The sequence below is a fragment of the Ictalurus punctatus genome, chromosome 16 (assembly GCF_001660625.3).
Source record: "Ictalurus punctatus breed USDA103 chromosome 16, Coco_2.0, whole genome shotgun sequence".
Taxonomy (NCBI): Eukaryota; Metazoa; Chordata; class Actinopteri; order Siluriformes; family Ictaluridae; genus Ictalurus; species Ictalurus punctatus.
The window spans coordinates 2,462,478-2,480,982 of record NC_030431.2 but is presented as its reverse complement, the minus strand read 5'-3'; the positions used below and the strand labels follow the sequence as shown (position 1 = coordinate 2,480,982).

Here is an 18,505-nt window from a genome sequence, read left to right as displayed (position 1 = left end):
GGGCGTTTTGGGAGTAGCCCTTTCCAACGCCAGCATACGTCGAGCTAACTCGGACGACTGCGTAAACGACTTCAAAGACAACAAACCGGGGAGTGTCGAGATTTCAATTATAATCAATTATAATTAATTACCCGGTCCTGCTCATTTAACGCCGCGTAGTTCTAACCTCGATGAATTGCAGACGCTGAGTTAGCACCGTGAATCAGCAACCGTCCGAACTTGTTTGCGCTTTGGCAGGCTGCGAGCCAAGTCTAACGTCTCCTTCTGCTAAAGCTAACACCACCGCCGCTATCACGTGTCTCAGACTTTATATAAACCAGCGATCCGATATTCGCGGCTCGTGTTGATACAAGTCTCCAAATTCTTTGCTCAAGTAAAAGTGCGACTTACGTAAACAAATCCTCAGCTAAAAGCTGAAATACAGCTTCAGAGTCTTCAGTCAAAGTAGAAAACGCTTATATTTTCCTCAAGTCTTCAAAGGAAGGGAAATCGGAAGCAGGAAGAATCCCAGAAGGAGACGACGCTTGCCTTCAGTCTGATTCGTTTCAGAACCGAGGAACGTGGGAAGACGGTATCTAAAGCTAACGAACCAACTACAACCTCTCAAATGTTAGCTAGGATAATATTAACTCTATACAAAGCGTACGCAGAAGCAGATAGATTACCGTGTCGGGTGTTAGTTCTCATTCTCTCGGTCACATGATTGCTGCTTTCCAATCAAAAAACGTCAGCTTAAATCTTTACACATATATGATTATAGAGACATGCAGGGATGTCGTGTTTGAAAGATATTAATGTATGATTTTTGTTTTCCTACTGAAACGTAGAAGGTGAGACACGTTCGGAAAGACCGGACTTAAGTATAGTCGCAGTGTAATGATTATTTCCCACCTCTGTGTATCGAAGGAACACCGTTGTTTTTCCCCCCGAGACTGATGTATGTAACAATGTTGTTTCTGTTTGTTCTCCAGTGAATCCATAACTCTACCAAATCCAGACTTTTATCTTCCAGAGAACGTCCCATCCATGATTTATTCCCACCTCGCCGGAGTTCCTGGGATAGACTCTGGATCCAGGACAATGACCAGGATAAAGCGCTTACTGAAAACCAATGAGTGAACCTTCTAAAACACAAACCTACATTTAAAGTCAAAACTGACGCAGTGGTTCCTAAACCCGGTTCTGGAGTATCCGTTCTCCTAACATTCCTGGTCCAACAAAACAGCTAATTAACCGACGTGTCTGAGAAATGAAAATATGTAAGGCTAACCCAGGACCTAGCTGGGAATTATTGTCTGGTCTGATTATAAATCACGACAAATAACGTTATAACCGTCAGGCATCGTGTATAACTTTCTCGGGACTTGATTTTTCCCTAGATCGACGTCTTGGTGTCATCGACTTGTTGTTTTCGGAAGAACACGCCACAGGTTTAGCGTCCTATTTTAAGGGAATCCAAATCTGTCCCGTGTCTCCCGAGTTCTCCGAGTCGTCCTTCCGTACGCCGATGTGTGTGGATTCGTGTTGAGAGAAAACACCGTTCATTAAACGACTTGGATTCGTAACCCAGAGAGACGCGAAGCCGAAACAGCGGCATAAACGTGGGCGGAATGCCGCCTCTGAGGTCGCTCCCCGACAAAATGATCTCTCGTCCTCCGAGAAGAGACCAAAGCCGGGCATTGTTATATGAGACGCTAAAGCTCAGAACTGGTGCGCTAGGAAGATATTGTGAGCCTCGGTCTGGTTTTAGAAGACGAGAAACAGGAGAACGTCAAGGTCAGAGTGTCTTTTCGGAGTCGGAATCCTGCTCGTTTGACGCCGCGTGACCTTAGTAAATTACAGAAGCACTATGACTCAGCAGAGGTTCTTCAGCTCGTCTTTTTCTCGAACCGTGGCTCTCGTTTAGCATCTCATTTTCGCTGGAGATAATCTCAAGGCCACTGTGTAATGTCACTGAGTTTGTACAAGCCCCATTTCCCCTCCAGCGGTCTGTTTGTTCAGGCTTCGTGCTCGCACTGAGCCGATATCTCACTGCTCTTCTCTGTAAGAGGGCTGTTTTTTTTTTTTTTTACAGTGTTGTCGCAGGCCCGAGTCAGGGTTTTGAACCCGAAGGACCCTTGTGGGCGCACAGGCCTGGGAAACCAGATCCGCACAAAAGGCGACTTTTAATTCGGAAAGGGGGGGCAGGGGAGAGTTGATGTGTATGTGTATGTGTGTGTGTGGGGCGGTGGGGGGGTGTCTGCTTGAGTAAAACAAAAAACTCTTTGCTTGTACACGTTATCATGAATCTGCTGACTTTTCTTCTGAAGTGCGGCCCCGAGGGATCTCCCGTGGAAAGAAAAGAGGAACAATAAAGCAAACTATCATCTGTACGAAGCCAAACAGCTCGGCTCCTCGGAGTTACAAACCCAACCCATGAGGAGCGGAGTCCAAAGTAAACAGCTGCGAGCGAAAGAAGAGGGAGTCGGGATTCGCTTTGACAAAGGAGGCTCAGCGTGTGTTCTCTTCTTCCTGTAGCGTCTGCTTATTCATATCTACCGCCCTACATGCAACAAACCCTTTAACCCCAAACTCGGAATACCAAATAGCTACGACACACGTCCATCACCATGTGGATTTTCTCGCGCAGTAGATTCAGTTCGCCCAGGATGTGTTTTTCGCCGTGCATGTATGTACACAAAAGCTGAAAGAAAGGCTTGATTAAACAGCTATTGATTTCACTTCACCTCCAGTATGTGTGCCTGAGACACCAAGGCCGCAGATGATGTATTGATTTATTCCCCGGCTCGCTCTTTTCCAAACCCCCCCCCCTTCACTCTGCAATAATTAAGGCTCCCTGAACAAAGATGGCTGCCACAGCTGGCTGTGCACCAGAGTGTCTGTCGTGCACAACATGTCGGGCGCTGAGAACAGGTAGTGTGGCGTCGCCGATCTGATCACTGCTCCTCACACAGCAGCACCTTTCACACTATCACACAGAGCCTCTTTCACACAGGTCGGCCTTGGTGCTGGATCTGACAGGCCGAACAGGAGAGCGTTTATAACGCCCGGGCCGGAAGGCAGCTGGAGATTAGAGTACATGTCTAATTGCCTCTACTTAAGCATATTGGTGTAAGGGCTCTCTGACCTGCAGCTGGGAACAGGGTGTTAAGTTTCTGCATATATTAGCACGTTCATAAAGGTCACTCATACTCCAACGTGCTGTACCGTGTACGATTGCATTTGACCTCAACTAAACTTTCAGCGAAAATGCATTCGGATGTACACTTCTTTCCAGAACTAACGGCAGTACGGCGATGCTGTTTTCCCACTCGAGTTGTACTGTTTTCCTTCGAAAAACACGGCCAGATTACTGACGCGACTAAAGAACATTCGAAATAAACGCGAACAAATTGTCATCCTTGAAAATCGATCTTGGTTCCTTCGACCAAATATGGTGTTGCACACATGTAAGATCACTTTTATCATCTATAACCATGAAGAAAATTCACCCTTGTTGGACCAAGAATAAGAATTAGTCCTGTTATTTTCTCCAGATATTACAGAATATGAACTAGTTAGGGTGCTGATAATTGAGCAGAGGAAAAAAAAAAAAATGACACTACTTTTCAAGTTCAAAATTGTTTTAAAATAAAACTCGTTACATTAGATTTTTTTTTTTTTTTTAGTTTTTTAATTCTTTGTATTAGGAGGACACCAGTAATTATGGAGTTGACCGTATGTTACAGAAAACCTCCTAAAGGCTATTGACCTACACTCCTGCGCTACATGATTAATTATCATTTTATTATTACGTTTGTGTTACCATAGCAACTTAGCTGACCGAATGGCCTTGAGCAAGGCAAACGGTGGGATTTACGAGGCAAATGCAGATCCCGTCCAAACTTTACTCATAATGAGACAGTTGACCCTTTGCACTGTTAAAAAAAAAAAAAAAAACGAGCGTGTCCTGCCCGAGTGGTTCCCAGCTCACTGTGTCCTGGGGTGAAGAGCACGATGTCCTGTAGTCCACGAGTAAATACAGGGAGCGGAAGCCATGATGCAATGAAAATACATAATGTCTGGAGTGGGTGTGTCACAAACGACAACCTGTTCACTCTATAGGCCAGGTATCTTCAGGAAGTATTTCTGAATACTTCAGTACAAGCCAGGATCCATCATTTGGGTCGCTCAACCAAACGAGCGAGTATTCTCCAACTACAAAGTTGACTAGTCCCAAAATCGTACACTATATTGTATGTTTTTAGACTTAACCCCTAAAAATGGTTCACTCCATAATCCTACAAGGTTATTTGGCTCATCCTTCTGAAATACTAAACTAAGAACTACCCAAATTGCACTGAAATTTCAAACCGTCTACGTTCCGTAAACAGCCGTTTCAAAACCATCTCAAATACACGTCAGGTAGTTATTTTACTGGAACCAAACCTCACAGATGTGTTCAGCATCAGTAAAAATGTGAGATGGGGGGAAAAAAAGAAAAAAACAAGACAGGTGCCGAGGCACATTTTGAGCGGTAGCATTGAGACGAAGTAACGTCGAAGAAAAATCATCGATTAGACTGATATTCTAAATGCAATTAACATTGATATTAGCAAAACAATAAAAGGAGGTTGAAAAGATAAAGCATATAGAGGATCTTACAGGCAAAAAATGATTGGAACCGTGCTAGAATGATTTTGTTTTTAACACCTTCTAGTTTTAATCTCTGTTATTACATATTTTAAACATTTAAACATGTGCCTTATAGGGTGTATGTGTAAACTTACCACAGTATGGCCATATTATAGAGAACTCAGAGTAGATAAAACACTAGGAACCTGTAACTATTCAAAGAGCGCTTGAGGAACCCTTTTATTAAGAGTGCATATATACTAATTTTGTATTTAAAGAAGCAAAAAAATGACACATTTTTCTTAAATATCACTCAGCGGTCCGTGTCCGAGCTTCATTTTTATGATACATAGCTAACAAGTCTCTTGCTCAAAAGTCATGGCTATACACTCAAATCTTTATGTACTCGCTTCTAATTTTTTATTTATTTATTTTGTTTAAACAAAGTGGAACTACATTATCATCATCATCGTCACTTATTACTTTCTAGCACAATTCCTATTTCAAACTTAATTTGAAGAATGATTAGCCAATTGTGCTAAGGGAGAAGGCGAGTATGGTTTTCCAAGATGGCCGCCTCCATAACGTTACACCGTTCAGCTACATGGTGACCTTTTATTTCGTTTTTATAAATGCAAGTAAGTCTTAAAGTACATGAGCATACCTGTAAAGACATCGGTACAGAACCGGATGTGTTTTAAAGCTCACGTTTAAGATTTTGGGTGAGGTAGACTGTCATATTTGTTAGCTGGATAATAAGTTGTCCTGATAGGCCAGTGCGAAACTGGGGGGGAAAAATGCACTGTGACATTTCATTGCAAATATGAGAGACAGACTAGATAAGAAAGACGGTGAGTCTTCCTAATTAAAGGGATTGCAGTGTGGCTATGTCCGGAGGCATTAAAAAGCAACAAGAACAACAACAACAAAAAAAGAGGAGCTCTAGCTCCGCCTAGTGTCCATTGTGTGTACTACTGGTCTTTATTGTACTAATACTACATACACCAATCAGACATAACATTAAATCCATCTGCCATATATTGTGTAGGTCCTCCTCGTGCCGCCAAAACAGCTCGGACCTGTCGAGGCATGGACTCCACAAGACCTCTGAAGGTGTGTTGTGGTATTCGGCACCAAGACGTTAGCAGCAGATCCTTTAAGTCCTGTAAGTTGTGAGGTGGAGCTTCCATGGATTGGACATCCTACACAGGGCCGGTGCTACCTATAGGCAGAGTAGGCAATTGTTGTTTTTTTTAAGTACCTCAACTGTATGTATATCTTCTAAATACATCATATGACTATATGTATAGTCTATATTGGTTCAAAAGGAGGGGGGAATCCTGTCCAGAAGAGTGCCTCTGTAGGTGGCCATAGCCATGAGAGCATCCTTAACAAAGGAATAAGAGATGGTCCTGACTTTTCATTCTTTCATTCTTTTTTTAGTGTTTACCTTAGTTGAAGTTTAATTAACATGGACATTTAAGTAACAATATACAAATATTCATACAGATCTTGTATAAATAAAAAGGTTAGGAATCATGCTTGTTTCAAGTGCTTTTTATTTAGGTGTAGGTGTGTGGGGGGCCTCAACGTAAATTTTGCTTAGGGCCTGGTAATGTCTAAAACCAGTCCCGATCCCACAGACGCTCGATCAGATTGAGATCTGGGAAATTTAGAGGCCGAGTCAAGACCTGGAACTCTTTGTCATGTTCCTCAAACTGTTCCTGAACAATTTTTGCAGTGTGGCAGGGCGGATTATCCTGCTGAAAGAGACCACTGCGATTAGAGAATACTGTTCCCATGAAGGGGTGTACTTGGTCTGCAGCAATGTTTAAGGTAGGCGGGACGTGTCAATGTAACATCCGCATGAATGTCAGAACCTGAGGTTTCCCAGCAGAACATCGTCCAGAGCATCACACTGCCTCCGCTGGCTTTCCTTCTTCCCATAGTGCATCATGGTGCCATCTCAGACCAGGGCACCTTCTTTTGTTGCTCCATGGTCCAGTTCTGATGCTCATTGTAGGTGTTTTCAGTGGTGGACAGGGGTCAGCATGGGCACTCTGACCGATCTGAAGCTATGTAGCCCTACTGTGTCTTCTGACTCCTTTCTATCATAACCAGCATTCATTTTTTCAGCAACTTGTGCTACAGCAGCTCTTCTGTGGGATCGGACCAGACGTGCTAGCCTTCACTCCTCACGCACATCAGTGAGACTTGGGCGCTCATGACCCTGTCGCCGGTGCACCGGTTGTTCTTCCTTGGACCACTTTTGGTAGGTACTAACCACTGCATACCAGGAACACCAAGACCTGCTGTTTTGGACATGCTCTGACCCAGATATAAAGACATCCGGACAAGGAAATACTAAGGACATGCACTTCTGAATATTTACCAGGGTTTGTTATGTGCCTCCCAGGGCTCTCTGGAACTAGTGTACATCATATGAGTCACTCAGACTGTAGGTCAGAAACCGCATAATATAAATGATATTATAATATAATGTATTGTCGTTAAATTATGAATCAGACCGAACAGGACTGCAGAAGTGCCGACATTATAGTATAATTATCTCTCACTACAAGATGGCAATATTAATGTTTTCAGCAATTTAAAGATCTCTATTATTAATCTCTATTATTATAATTTACATTATTTATGTAGAACCATGAAGGACTGGGAAAACCCCTTAGACTACAACAGAAAGAATTCCACACGGATAAAAATCAATAAACGCTTCGAAAACCACAAAAATACTTGAACAAATTTTGATCTCCTGAATGAAACACCCTTTTTCCATGATCCGTTATAAGTAATGAAACATTCACTTTTACAGGAAGTTAAGCATCATGCGAATTTCCTGACGATCATGCGAAGAAGAAAAGTACGTTCTGTTTATTTTCAGTGATGCTGTGATTTTCACTGTTGAGGCCGCTTTGAAAGTACAACGTCGTCACCCAAATGATAGATTAAGAGTAAATTATTATTTAAATAATAATAAGAAGAACAACGATGTTAATTTACTTAATTTAATTAAGTAAATGAATGTTCTTGTGTTATTCGCATGATTGCAAGTTAACTCGTTTGAATCATCCATTAGTTGACATTCACATTGGACCTGGGGATTTGTAAATCTTCGAGTCCCTTTAATTTTAAACCAGAATTAATTTAGTTTCAAAATGAATTTATTTTAAAGTGTGAGTGCTGGGCTTCACCAGTAGAGGGCAGCACCACCTAGTGGTTCAGCTTTATCAGCGCTTGAAGCTGGCTGTTCTGTATGGAAGGCCATTTTGTTCAAAATAAATTTATAAATATAATATAAATATGGACATGACATACATAACACTGTCAGATTTTTTTTTTAAACATGTCTTTATTTCATAGTAACAGGTTTTTATTTCATAATGACACTTTGGTCTTATACAGTTTTTGTCCTTTTTAACAATGGCTTATTCTATTTCTTTTTGTTCTAATCTGAAAATCTAGTCAAATGTTACCTTTTGCGTTTCAGTCATAATATTATGATCTTGAATAACCTGAAAAAAATTGCTTTTTGGCAAATCGTGAGCACAATCCGCTTAAATGATTTAATTAAATTTGCTGATGAAATAGCAAAGCCAATTTGGAAATAATTCCAGTTCGAATGGGGAGGAGGAGGTGGGGGCGGGGGGAATCCTCTCACAGCGTTTCATCAGACTTCTTCCCCAGATCTGATGCTCTGTCGATCTGTCCCCTGAGACACGGGCTCTGTGAGCTGCTGAGCTGCTGCTCCGTCTCTCACTCGGAGAAATGCTAAACTAATAGGAATTGATTGGCGTGTGATTGGCGCAGACACAGGCGCTGATTAATGTGCTGCTGTCAGCGCTGGTGATGAAGACGGATTCACTCCGTAGGACCGGCGCTGCTACTCGGCTCAGTCAGCCGCCATTTAATGACTCTAATGCAAAGTCGGAGTCCAATTGTCATTACGTTCACTGATTAAAGCAGAACCAGAAGGAGGAACATAAGGAGGAACGTGTGTGTGTGTGTGTGTGTGTGTGTGTGTGTGTGTGTAGGGCCGGCGCTACCTATATGCAGAGTAGACAACTGCATAGGGCCTCAGGCTTGGAGGCGGGGCCTCCTTAACTGTAACATCCCTACATGCTAATCCACCAATCAAGACGGGCAGCAAAAGACTAGGCTCGTTGTCCGTTGGATATAGATGAAATGTCACTTACCTGTAGTGAAACCAATTAACGTCCCCGTTTTAAATTGGGTCTCACCCTCAGAACGTATGCAGAGACAAGGTACAATGAACAAAATGCAAAAAAATGCAAGTTTTCTGCAGCTGACTGACTTTAAGTCAGTGACTTATGATGGCGCCGAAACGATCACATCCTTCGGGGGCTGCTAAGTTAACGGCTAAACAGGCACACAAAGAGATTTCAGCTCGTGATGCAGGTGTGTGAGTTGTCATCATCTATTTTTGATTGATTTTAGTGTGTTCTAAAAGTAAACTGGGCCTTGTTCTGTCAATCAGAGTCATTTAGATCAGAGTCAGAGTCATTTAGATCAGAGTCAATCAGATCAGAGTCATTTAGATAAGAGTCATTTAGATAAGAGTCGTTTAGATCAGAGTCATTTAGATCAGAGTCATTCAGATCAGAGTCATTCAGATCAGAGTCATTTAGATAAGAGTCATTTAGATAAGAGTCATTTAGATCAGAGTCATTCAGATCAGAGTCATTTAGATAAGAGTCATTTAGATCAGAGTCATTTCGGGTGAGATCATTTGCCGGTTTATTCTGAGTTCAAAAGAGCATGAGCGAATTTGTTAATTTGTGCGTACAATGACATTGCATCGAGACCTAACTAGCAAAATACTGAAGTAAAAGTAAAGACGTTTGTATTCAAAGTCAAAGAGCAAACACACTAGAGCATTTCTTTTTAAGTACCTCAACTGTCTGTATATCTTCTACATTGCGCTGATGTTTACATTACTGTTTTAACATAATACTTCATTTTAGTTTTCAAATCATAAATACTCGTTATATTTATTGAAATATAAGCATACAATTTTATGAAGAAATGAACTATATGTTCTGCTTAGGAGTTCGTCTCTTTCACTTCCACTAGCAGGTGATTTGTGTATATAGTGCATATTTAAGATGTTGCACTACAATACATAATGTGACTATATCTATAGTCTATATTGGTTCAGTAGGAGGGGGAAATCCTGCCCACACCCAACTAGGAAAAAAAACATGAGAAAAATGCAACACCTTTTTTCCGAGGCTGTGAAGTCTATGCGAAGCATTTTTGTCTCACCGCTTTGTCTGGGTCTGATGGCCTCTGCCTCACACACTCCACATATTCATTCATCTCCTGAGAATGATCAAAAGTAATGATCCAAGAGTAATGAATACCGTACGACCCTCATCATCACCACCGCCTCGCTAATAAAGCTCCTATTTCCTTTGCCGGCTCATGTGTCAGCTGTAAAAAAAAAAAAAAAAATAGACTGTTTCTGTTCTATCAGTTGGAGGGACGTGACATTTCTCATATCAATAACATCTCTTTAAATCATCAGCACATCTGTTTTAACTGTTAAAAAGAATGTATCTGTATAATATAAAAATATTTTACACATACACTACCATAAATAAAATATTTCACTACCGAAATATAGTTTTGTTTAACGTAAGCTAATATTAGCTTGATTAGCTAGTTGGCTAGCTTAGCACACAGGCTCTGTCGCTAAATGTTGGTTAGTCAGGTCATAACGAATTAGATTCACTTTAAGAGTAAAGAAAACCTGTTTTTTTTTTTTGTGTGTGTGTGTGTGTGTGTGTGTGTGTGTGTGTGTGTGTGTGTGTGTGTGTTCAGAATCTGTAACTAGTACACTTTTTCTTTCACAGGCTTTTCTTTCTGCTTGGAAATATGCACCTAGAGCGTGATTGGTGATGCGGCTATGACGAGCAGATGCTCTTCTTCGCCGTCTGGCTCGTGCGCCTCGGGGTCGTTTCCTCTTTACGGCTCGGCTGCTTGACGAGCCTCAGCGATTGGTTGCAACATTGGGAATGAGAGCTGATGGGTCTGTCGCAGACGTCGCCGTTATGTAAAGTGCGATCTTCATCGACATGGGTTTTTTTTTTTCTTTCACGTTTTTATATTCACAACACTGTAGGTGTGCGTGTCTGAAAACAAGCGTGACATTAGGACCGTCGAACGAAAGAAGAAATACCACTCGTGCATCATGCTGTGAAACATGACACACACACAAACTCTCATTTTCTCATATCTACCCGAGTCGATTGCTTTCTAGCTGACTGAAAGCGTGAGCATGTTTCTCCCTAGAGTGTTTCATCTCACTAAGACAAAGAGCCCAGCAGAGAGCAGGAGATATTTTCCTTCCTTGCATAATAAGATGTATTTCTACAAGTGAGGAAAAAGAGAGGCCCACAGCGAGAATTAAAGAAGGTGATTATGACTATGGTTGCATGGCAACACGTTTTGGTAGGCGACTAGCTGATTTAGCTTCATTTCAGGCTTCACGTTTGGAGAGCGTCTTTTAGAAACACAACCACTAGCGGGTCATGGAGAGCAGCGTGACTCTTCTGTCTAATCTCATCTTCATGCGGCCATAACAATGAAAGTGCCATGTGTCACATCAAACACACGGCGGCTAACGTCACGTTCACGTGTGTGATCGTGTTGTAAGGCCAATGGAGTCTAAAAATAAAAGGAAAAAACATGATCATGAGTCACACTCATGCTTAAATAAACCCTGCTGTGTGGGCGTTGTGTAGCCAGGTCATTTTGAGATACTGTGTGTGTGTGTGTGTGTGTGTGTGTGTGTGTGTGTGGTAGCAACAGTGTTTACTCAAGGCGATAAAAAAACAGCACCTTTCTACTGTCTGAACTGAAAATCTGTTGGGTTTTTGGCTTGCTTTCATGATTTATGAAAACCTGTTTTATGTGAGACAAAAGCAAGACACTAGAGGTAGAAATCTCTAACATGTCTTCTCCATCTATTTTCCATACCACTTATCCTACACTGGGTTGGAGCCTGGAGCCTATCCCAAGGATCTTGGGGCACAAGGCGGGGGACACCATAGATGTGGTGCCAACGTATCGCAGGGCACAATCGTACACAAATACACACAATTTGGAGATACAAATCAGCACATGTATTTAGACTGGAGGAGGAAACCGGCGTACTCAAAGGAAACCCCTGAAGTACGGGGAGAACCTGCAAACTCCGCACACACAGGGTGGAGGCTGGAATCTAGCCCCCAACCCTGGAGGTGCATGGAAAGCGCGCTAACCACTAAGCCACCATGCCCCCTGCATGGCTTCTCAAAATATCAAAATTCAGCAGTAATATGTTCATCATTTAAAAAAAGATAAATTACCTGAAATATCTTGAAACACATAATCGTTGATATGGTGAAGTTTTCATTTCTACAATATGATACACGATGCGTATCACGATATATAACAAACTGTCTGAAAAACATAAACAAAAAAAAACCTGAGTTTGATATTTTTCTTTAATGCCTACAAAGACAAAGATAAAATGTACAATAAAAAGTATATCAAATCAACAGCATTCAATTCCGTACCATTCGATTTGTAATTATTAAAAAAAATTTTTTTTTAAAACATCACCATACCAACGATATCTCAGACAATTGATATCAGCCCTAGCGGAGATGTCTATTTAACATTCATAGAAGGAGTCTCCAGTGTCAGCACTTTGTAACAGTCAGTCGGAGTTCTACCACTCTAAAAAGTCTTCAGGAAAGATGAGTAATTCTCTGTAACTGTGTGCATGTTCTCCCCGTGCTTCGGGTTTCCTCCAGGTACTCTGGTTTCTTCCCCCAAGTCCAAAGACATGCATGGTAGGCTGATGGGAGTCTAAAGTGTCCGTAGTGTATGAATGGGTGTGTGAATGTGTATGTGTTTGTGCCCTGAGATGGACTTGCACCCTGTCCAGGGTGTACCCCGCCTTGTGCCCGATGCTCCCTGGGATAGGCTCCAGGTTCCCTGTGACCCTGAAAAGGAGTATGCAGATGGATGGATGTATGGATGGATGACAACTCTGTGGGTTTTTTCTTTTTTTATTAGCATCGAGAGGAAAAAAGTTGCTGCTGAAGAAATGCTGCTCATTGCTGCTTTAACTTGTTTTTGCTGTTCACTAACAAATATAAAACGCATACTTGATTGCAAATTGCTGTTTTATAAGAGGAATAAAACAGTCGAAGGTGTGGGGTTGTAATAAAAACCATCGACTTTAGTGTGATAACAATGACTCTGCTTCATCACACCTTGACTGTTTACCTATAACACCAAACCCAGTTGTGTTTTACATGTTGACTTAGTCTAGACATTAAACTCCAAAATACATCAATTTCATGTTTAGAGTTGATTTTTCTATTCTATCTTACAGCTTTATATTCATAACGAGACTGTTTCCTAATTCTATCCTGCATTATTTTTGTGGAATCTGAAGCATAACTTCTTGTATTCCTCTCAGTGAACGCTGAGGTACACTCATAACCAATAGGATGCGGTTATTTTCAACACGTGATTTTCGAGTCACTAATCGGCGGTCTGCTTAATTGGCCTTAGTGGTTTGTAACCGTGGAGCATCTTAGCGAAAGTAACAGAACGTATGCTTATTTTTCCAAATAAACATTTAAAAGTGGAGCTCAAGAGCGAATTGAGAAGAAAGAGAAAGAATTTGACAAGGCAAAGCTTCTGTAATTAGATAAATTTCTTCCTGTATCTCGTCTACATTCATGTAAGCTGGTAAATTTATAACTCTGTTAGCAAGTTGCTAACGATTTGTTGTTTTTAAGACACCTGTTAGTTTGTTAGCTAATTGCTGGAGTTTGTAACCTATTATTCTATCTTGTTGTAGCGGATTTAAGTGTCATTATTTGTGGTAAGGAAATGACGTCGAATGACCAACAAATGAGGTGAGTAAAAAAACCGTTTAAAATATAAATAAAAATCTCGTCATCGCGGTAGAAACGCTAGTGCGCGTATATACCGGTGTTTACGGTGACCACCAAGCGCTCACCAAGGCGAGTTAAAATGGCGGCGCTGTAAAAGTTTACATGCGCAATTTCCGTATATAGCAATTTTATACAGGATAATTACGGTATAGAGGATATAGTTAATTAAGTTTGTTCATGTAAACATAGCATACAGAAACAACAAACACTTCAACTTTATAAAGTAACTAAATTAAATATTGTAGCCTTCTTAGTAACGGTAATGTCTCTGTTCATTAATATAAAGTTAACTGAAATTTCTGAAAAAAGATGGAAAATGCTTTATAAGAGAAATAAACACACATTTTAGAATAACCCCCCCCCCCCACACACACACACACACACACACACATTTTAGAATAATAATAAAGTCATCAAAACTCTGGAGTATCACAAATGTAACTATGTGACTTGTGTTGTGATGAAATAAATATGAAATAAATATGAAATAAATAATATCTATAAAATAGATTAAAACATATCAAATATCAAAATAATTGAGTGTTTTAGCATCTTCAAAGTTGACGCCCTTTTCGCCTAGAATTTCCAGAAATGTATTCTTGGCGTTTTCTCACCCGATTTCTTGAGGAAATTCCCTGAAATGACTTTTAAACCGTATTAAAGGAGTTCACACCGGCGCCGGACTCTCATCGGCTGCTTTTCGGAATATTTCTATCCGAGTCGCCCTTTTTAAACAAATATTTATTTGTAAATAAAATGTTCGTTTTCTAATGAAAGAAATGAATATGTTGGCACAATTATGTTTTGTCTATGACACTGATTTTAAACATTAGTGTGTTAAGAAAATGTATTAGATATTTTAATAGTTGATGATTAAATAGTTTGTCTGGCGGTTATTATATAACCGTGTGTATATACTCGCATGTTTGTTTCCACTGCAGCTGGTTTATCCACAGTGCTTTGCTTCTGTTCGGCAGCTGTGCCGGTGTTTACACACAGTGCTGTGGTTTTTAAAGCTTTCTATCTGTGATTGTGCAGCGAGTGTAATTGTTAGAGAATAACTTGTTGCTGAATTGCTTGATTTTCGAAATTTTGAGAGCTGGTATATTTAGGCAGTGTGCACAAATGAGAGTTGAGAGAGCAGGGCAGATTAAAGGGCTAAAGCGCCGCTGCATTGCTCACTTTATGTGTGCGTGAAGCAAGGGCTAACGGTGCGTTCGAGTCCTTTCGGAAAGATCGTATTGACGAGTTGAACGCCACTACAAAGCGGTAATTACGAGCGGGGGATTTACTTTGAGCTGGGAGTTTCCGAGTTGGGGGCGTGTCGATAGGAAAGCATGGTGGAATAAATGGATGCAACGTCTGTAGTCGACGGTAAATTTGTTGAGATTGAATGTTTACTCGTCTCGGAAGCTGATTTTAATCACCTGTTTGGTACTGTATATGCAAGTTATTGTCAGGCTTTTTTTATTTACAATAAAGCAAACTAATTTCCTGCACAAAATACGATCGCGTCGTACAATTACGGTATATGTAAAGAGTGTTTACAGTGGCTTCGTAAATTGATAAACATAAAAAAGCAACACACACCTTATGCGCATTGTTTGTTCTTCATTTCCTCGAAATAGAGTTTAAAAAAAGCTCGCTTTGTTTTGTAGTTAATTGATGGAAGGTAAACCGCCATCTTGCTCTGACCAACGCGACTTAAACGCACCTGACGTCGTAATCGTGGATGCTATTAAAGATCGCGTTAATTATAAAGATGAAGATGCAATTTTCTTTTCTTTGGGTGTAGGAGTACTGTATGGACAAATAATTATCTGGAAAGTAAAAGCCAAGTCTGCTTGTAGACGCACCCCACCGCATGGCTGCGCTTAGTCAAGAGCACCCACGTGTCCGGTTCATAAATTTCCCGCAGCAACGTATGCAGTATTTCTGTCCCGAAAGTGAAAATCTGACTAAGGAACTCGAGTCGTGTCTAAATTAAGACATCCTTCTTCCTGCATCTCATCCTCTCCGGCATCACTGGAGACGGAGGCTAATGAGAGAAGTGCTGTAGTCAAGGTTCCACTTCTTGTAATGGCTGTCTCCTGTGGGAACTTTTGTGTGTGTGTGTGCGCACCGTTTGGACGGAGGGACACGCGGCTGTCGCTGTGATCAAAGCCGTGCTCCAGTGTGTGTCCTGACAGAGGAACACAGCAGACAGTTTTGACATGTGTAGATGAGCTGTCAGGCTCTGTGCTGAAAAAAGCTCGTGTACGCTGTCAGCTGGATTTGATTGAAAAAACAAAACAAAGAAACCGAATCGATGAAGGAAAAACAATCCAAGGTGTGCTAAATAAATAGAGTACTTTTGAAATCCATATAATGGGTTTTTATGATGATGAAAACCTGGCCTAAGGACATTACTAACATATTTATGCTGATTAATAATGCAGAGGGCTATGAATATGCATGAATAGGATTTGTACTGCAAAATATATTCTCATATCATGGTGGTTTAAAAAAAAAAAAATTATATACGTGTATATGTATTGGCCAAGAACATTAATGTACATAATTCTGAAAGAAAAGAAGAAGGAAAAATGGAGGACGAGTGAGAATTTTAGCGTAGCGTTTTCCTTCCTGCTTTAACCACAGCTCAGTGCTTCCATGTCTCGGGCAAAAGTAGTTTTGGATAAATCTGGCGTCCCTAAGCGTCATCTCGGTATGCCGGCATTCACGCCATTTGAGCAACGTTCGGAGCAAACCCTGCTGGCGTGTTCCTGCTGTGAGAATGTTTCTTGACTGCTCTTTTGTTCATTCACTTTCAGGCAAAATTACATGCAGTGGAATGGCACGCCGCAGACGTAATGGCACGGAACCGATATACGCTTTGGCGAGATGCTTAACATGGGTCGTCTTTCACGCGGACAGTTGGAAAGACCGTTTCACTCTAGCACGAGTTTATCGGCGTATCATTTATGGAGGACGATTCTGCCAAACCCTGGAGTCTTCCATTTTAAAACACGTAAAGGAAGACGCTCATGCGTTCCTAAATGCCGACTTTGATGCAAAGCCCTGCCAGGCGTGTAGTGTACGACCGATTTTTATTTCTTTGCTGCGGAGAGTATTTCGTCCTTCTCTTTTTTTTTTTCTTTCTTTTTTTTTCTTTTTTTTTTAAAATATAAACTCATTTCACTCAATGTGTTTGAAAGAATGCTGAGGTTCATTCTGGCTGAATGATTTGCACTTGCATTTATGGCTCATGAAAGGTTGGCTATGTGAGCTGGTTGGAGGGACTAAATAGAGCTTGTAAGTAGGGATGCACCAATACTGATATTGGGTGTGTGTATCCTGTTACATAGGCTTTGTGTGTGTGTGTGTGTGTGTGTGTGTGTGTGTGTGTGTGTGTGTGTGTGTTAAATTACAGCAATTATGGACGTGTTTCATGAGAAGTGGTGATAATTAAATCAAAGCTCTGGGGAAAATCTCAAAATATCACTAATGCCTCCTAAAACAACTTTATAGCATGTACATGGTATCTTTTTTTTTTTTTTTTTTTAAACAGAAAGCATGAGGGTGGTAGATCTGCGCGTACAAAGTGCTATGAACGAGCGCGAAGTATTGAGAAGTGAAGAGAGCATGGCACAAAGGAGAACACTTCAGTTGGGCACTGAGGCGTTCATGCTTCATCTCACCAGCATCTACACGTTGCTCATGATTCAAGGTGCAAGTCAGTAGATATCGCAATTAAGTTAAAAAAATTGTTGCTTGACATCAACAAAGTTTCGAGCGAAGTCATGAATAATGCATTACCTTGTTCTCTCTCTCTCTCTCTCTCTCTCTCTCTCTCTCTCTCTCTCTCTCTCTTTAATCATTGTGTTAGTGAAAAGCCAAGTAGCCCATTAAAACTCTGATTATGCTGAGGCAGCTAGCATTCAGTTACAGCTCCGATTCCTACAAGAATAGTCCGACAGGCTTCTGTGTCCTTGCAAATGACTTTGTCTTTTATTTAATGGATTTTTTTTTTTTTTTTTTTTTAAAGTTTCATTATCTTTGTGACCCCTAAGCTAATTAAATTGCCTTTGTTCTGACAGATGGTAGAAGTGTTAAGGGACAGTTTGTAACTTCAGAGGAGTTTCTTGTCGTGCTTAGTCTTTTTATTTATTTATTTTTTTTTAAAAAAGAAATACCCCGCTTTTATTTTGTTTTGTTGCGCGCACACTGTTTTCTCAGCTATGTTTGATTCCACAGACATCTTTCAGGATTTATAAAGTTCCTTAAACTCTCAGTTGGATTCCTCTCTATTTGTAAGCAGCGGTTAGAGAAATACACGACACCCAAACGGTTTCTTTTCTTTCCTTTCTTTCTTTCTTTCTTTCTTTCTTTCTTTCTTTCTTCTTTTATGTCGAATTTTTATTTTTGTTGGGTTTCAGTGATTTTTCTGGTAAGAAGTGAATGAATGTTTGCGAGTGTGACAAGTAATAATATTCAGTCATTTTCAGTGACCTGGAACGTTCGGTTCATGGCCGAATCTGTAAAGTGCAAAACCAGTGTAATAAAATAAGCAAACATGATCTAGAGCCCTGTAATCCCGCTTAAACATCTTTACCGCGTCTCTATCCCGGCTCTACACCAGCTCGTGCAGCTTTACTTCCATTCTATAAACTGCAGCTCTTTCTTTGCTGCGTTCGGTCAGTTTACATAAAATCTGTCTCCTTCTTCTTCTTCTTCGCTTTGATTAAGCGCCAAATGACTGATGTATCCACATTAACGCCGGAGCCCATTAGTGGATGAATGAATAAAGAGAGCAGTGCAATTTAAACCTATGGCAGGAATAACCAGGCTGATGGGCAAGTGTACGGATTTTCAGACATGCTTTTTATTTTTTATTTTTTTTTAAGGCTTTC

General features: G+C 40.7%; 1 long non-coding RNA gene across 2 annotated transcripts; it reads left to right on the top strand.

Annotated features, from left to right (window-relative positions):
- The first annotated feature begins 13,198 nt into the window (after positions 1–13,198).
- Positions 13,199–18,199, top strand: LOC108276570 (uncharacterized). 2 transcript variants are annotated; one of them, XR_001814930.3, is made up of 4 exons: positions 13,199–13,396; positions 13,517–13,574; positions 17,164–17,322; positions 17,482–18,199. It is a non-coding gene; the product is annotated as an uncharacterized LOC108276570 (long non-coding RNA). The 2 variants fall into 2 exon arrangements; XR_001814929.3 differs by having other exon boundaries at positions 17,164–18,198.
- The last annotated feature ends 306 nt before the right edge of the window (positions 18,200–18,505 follow it).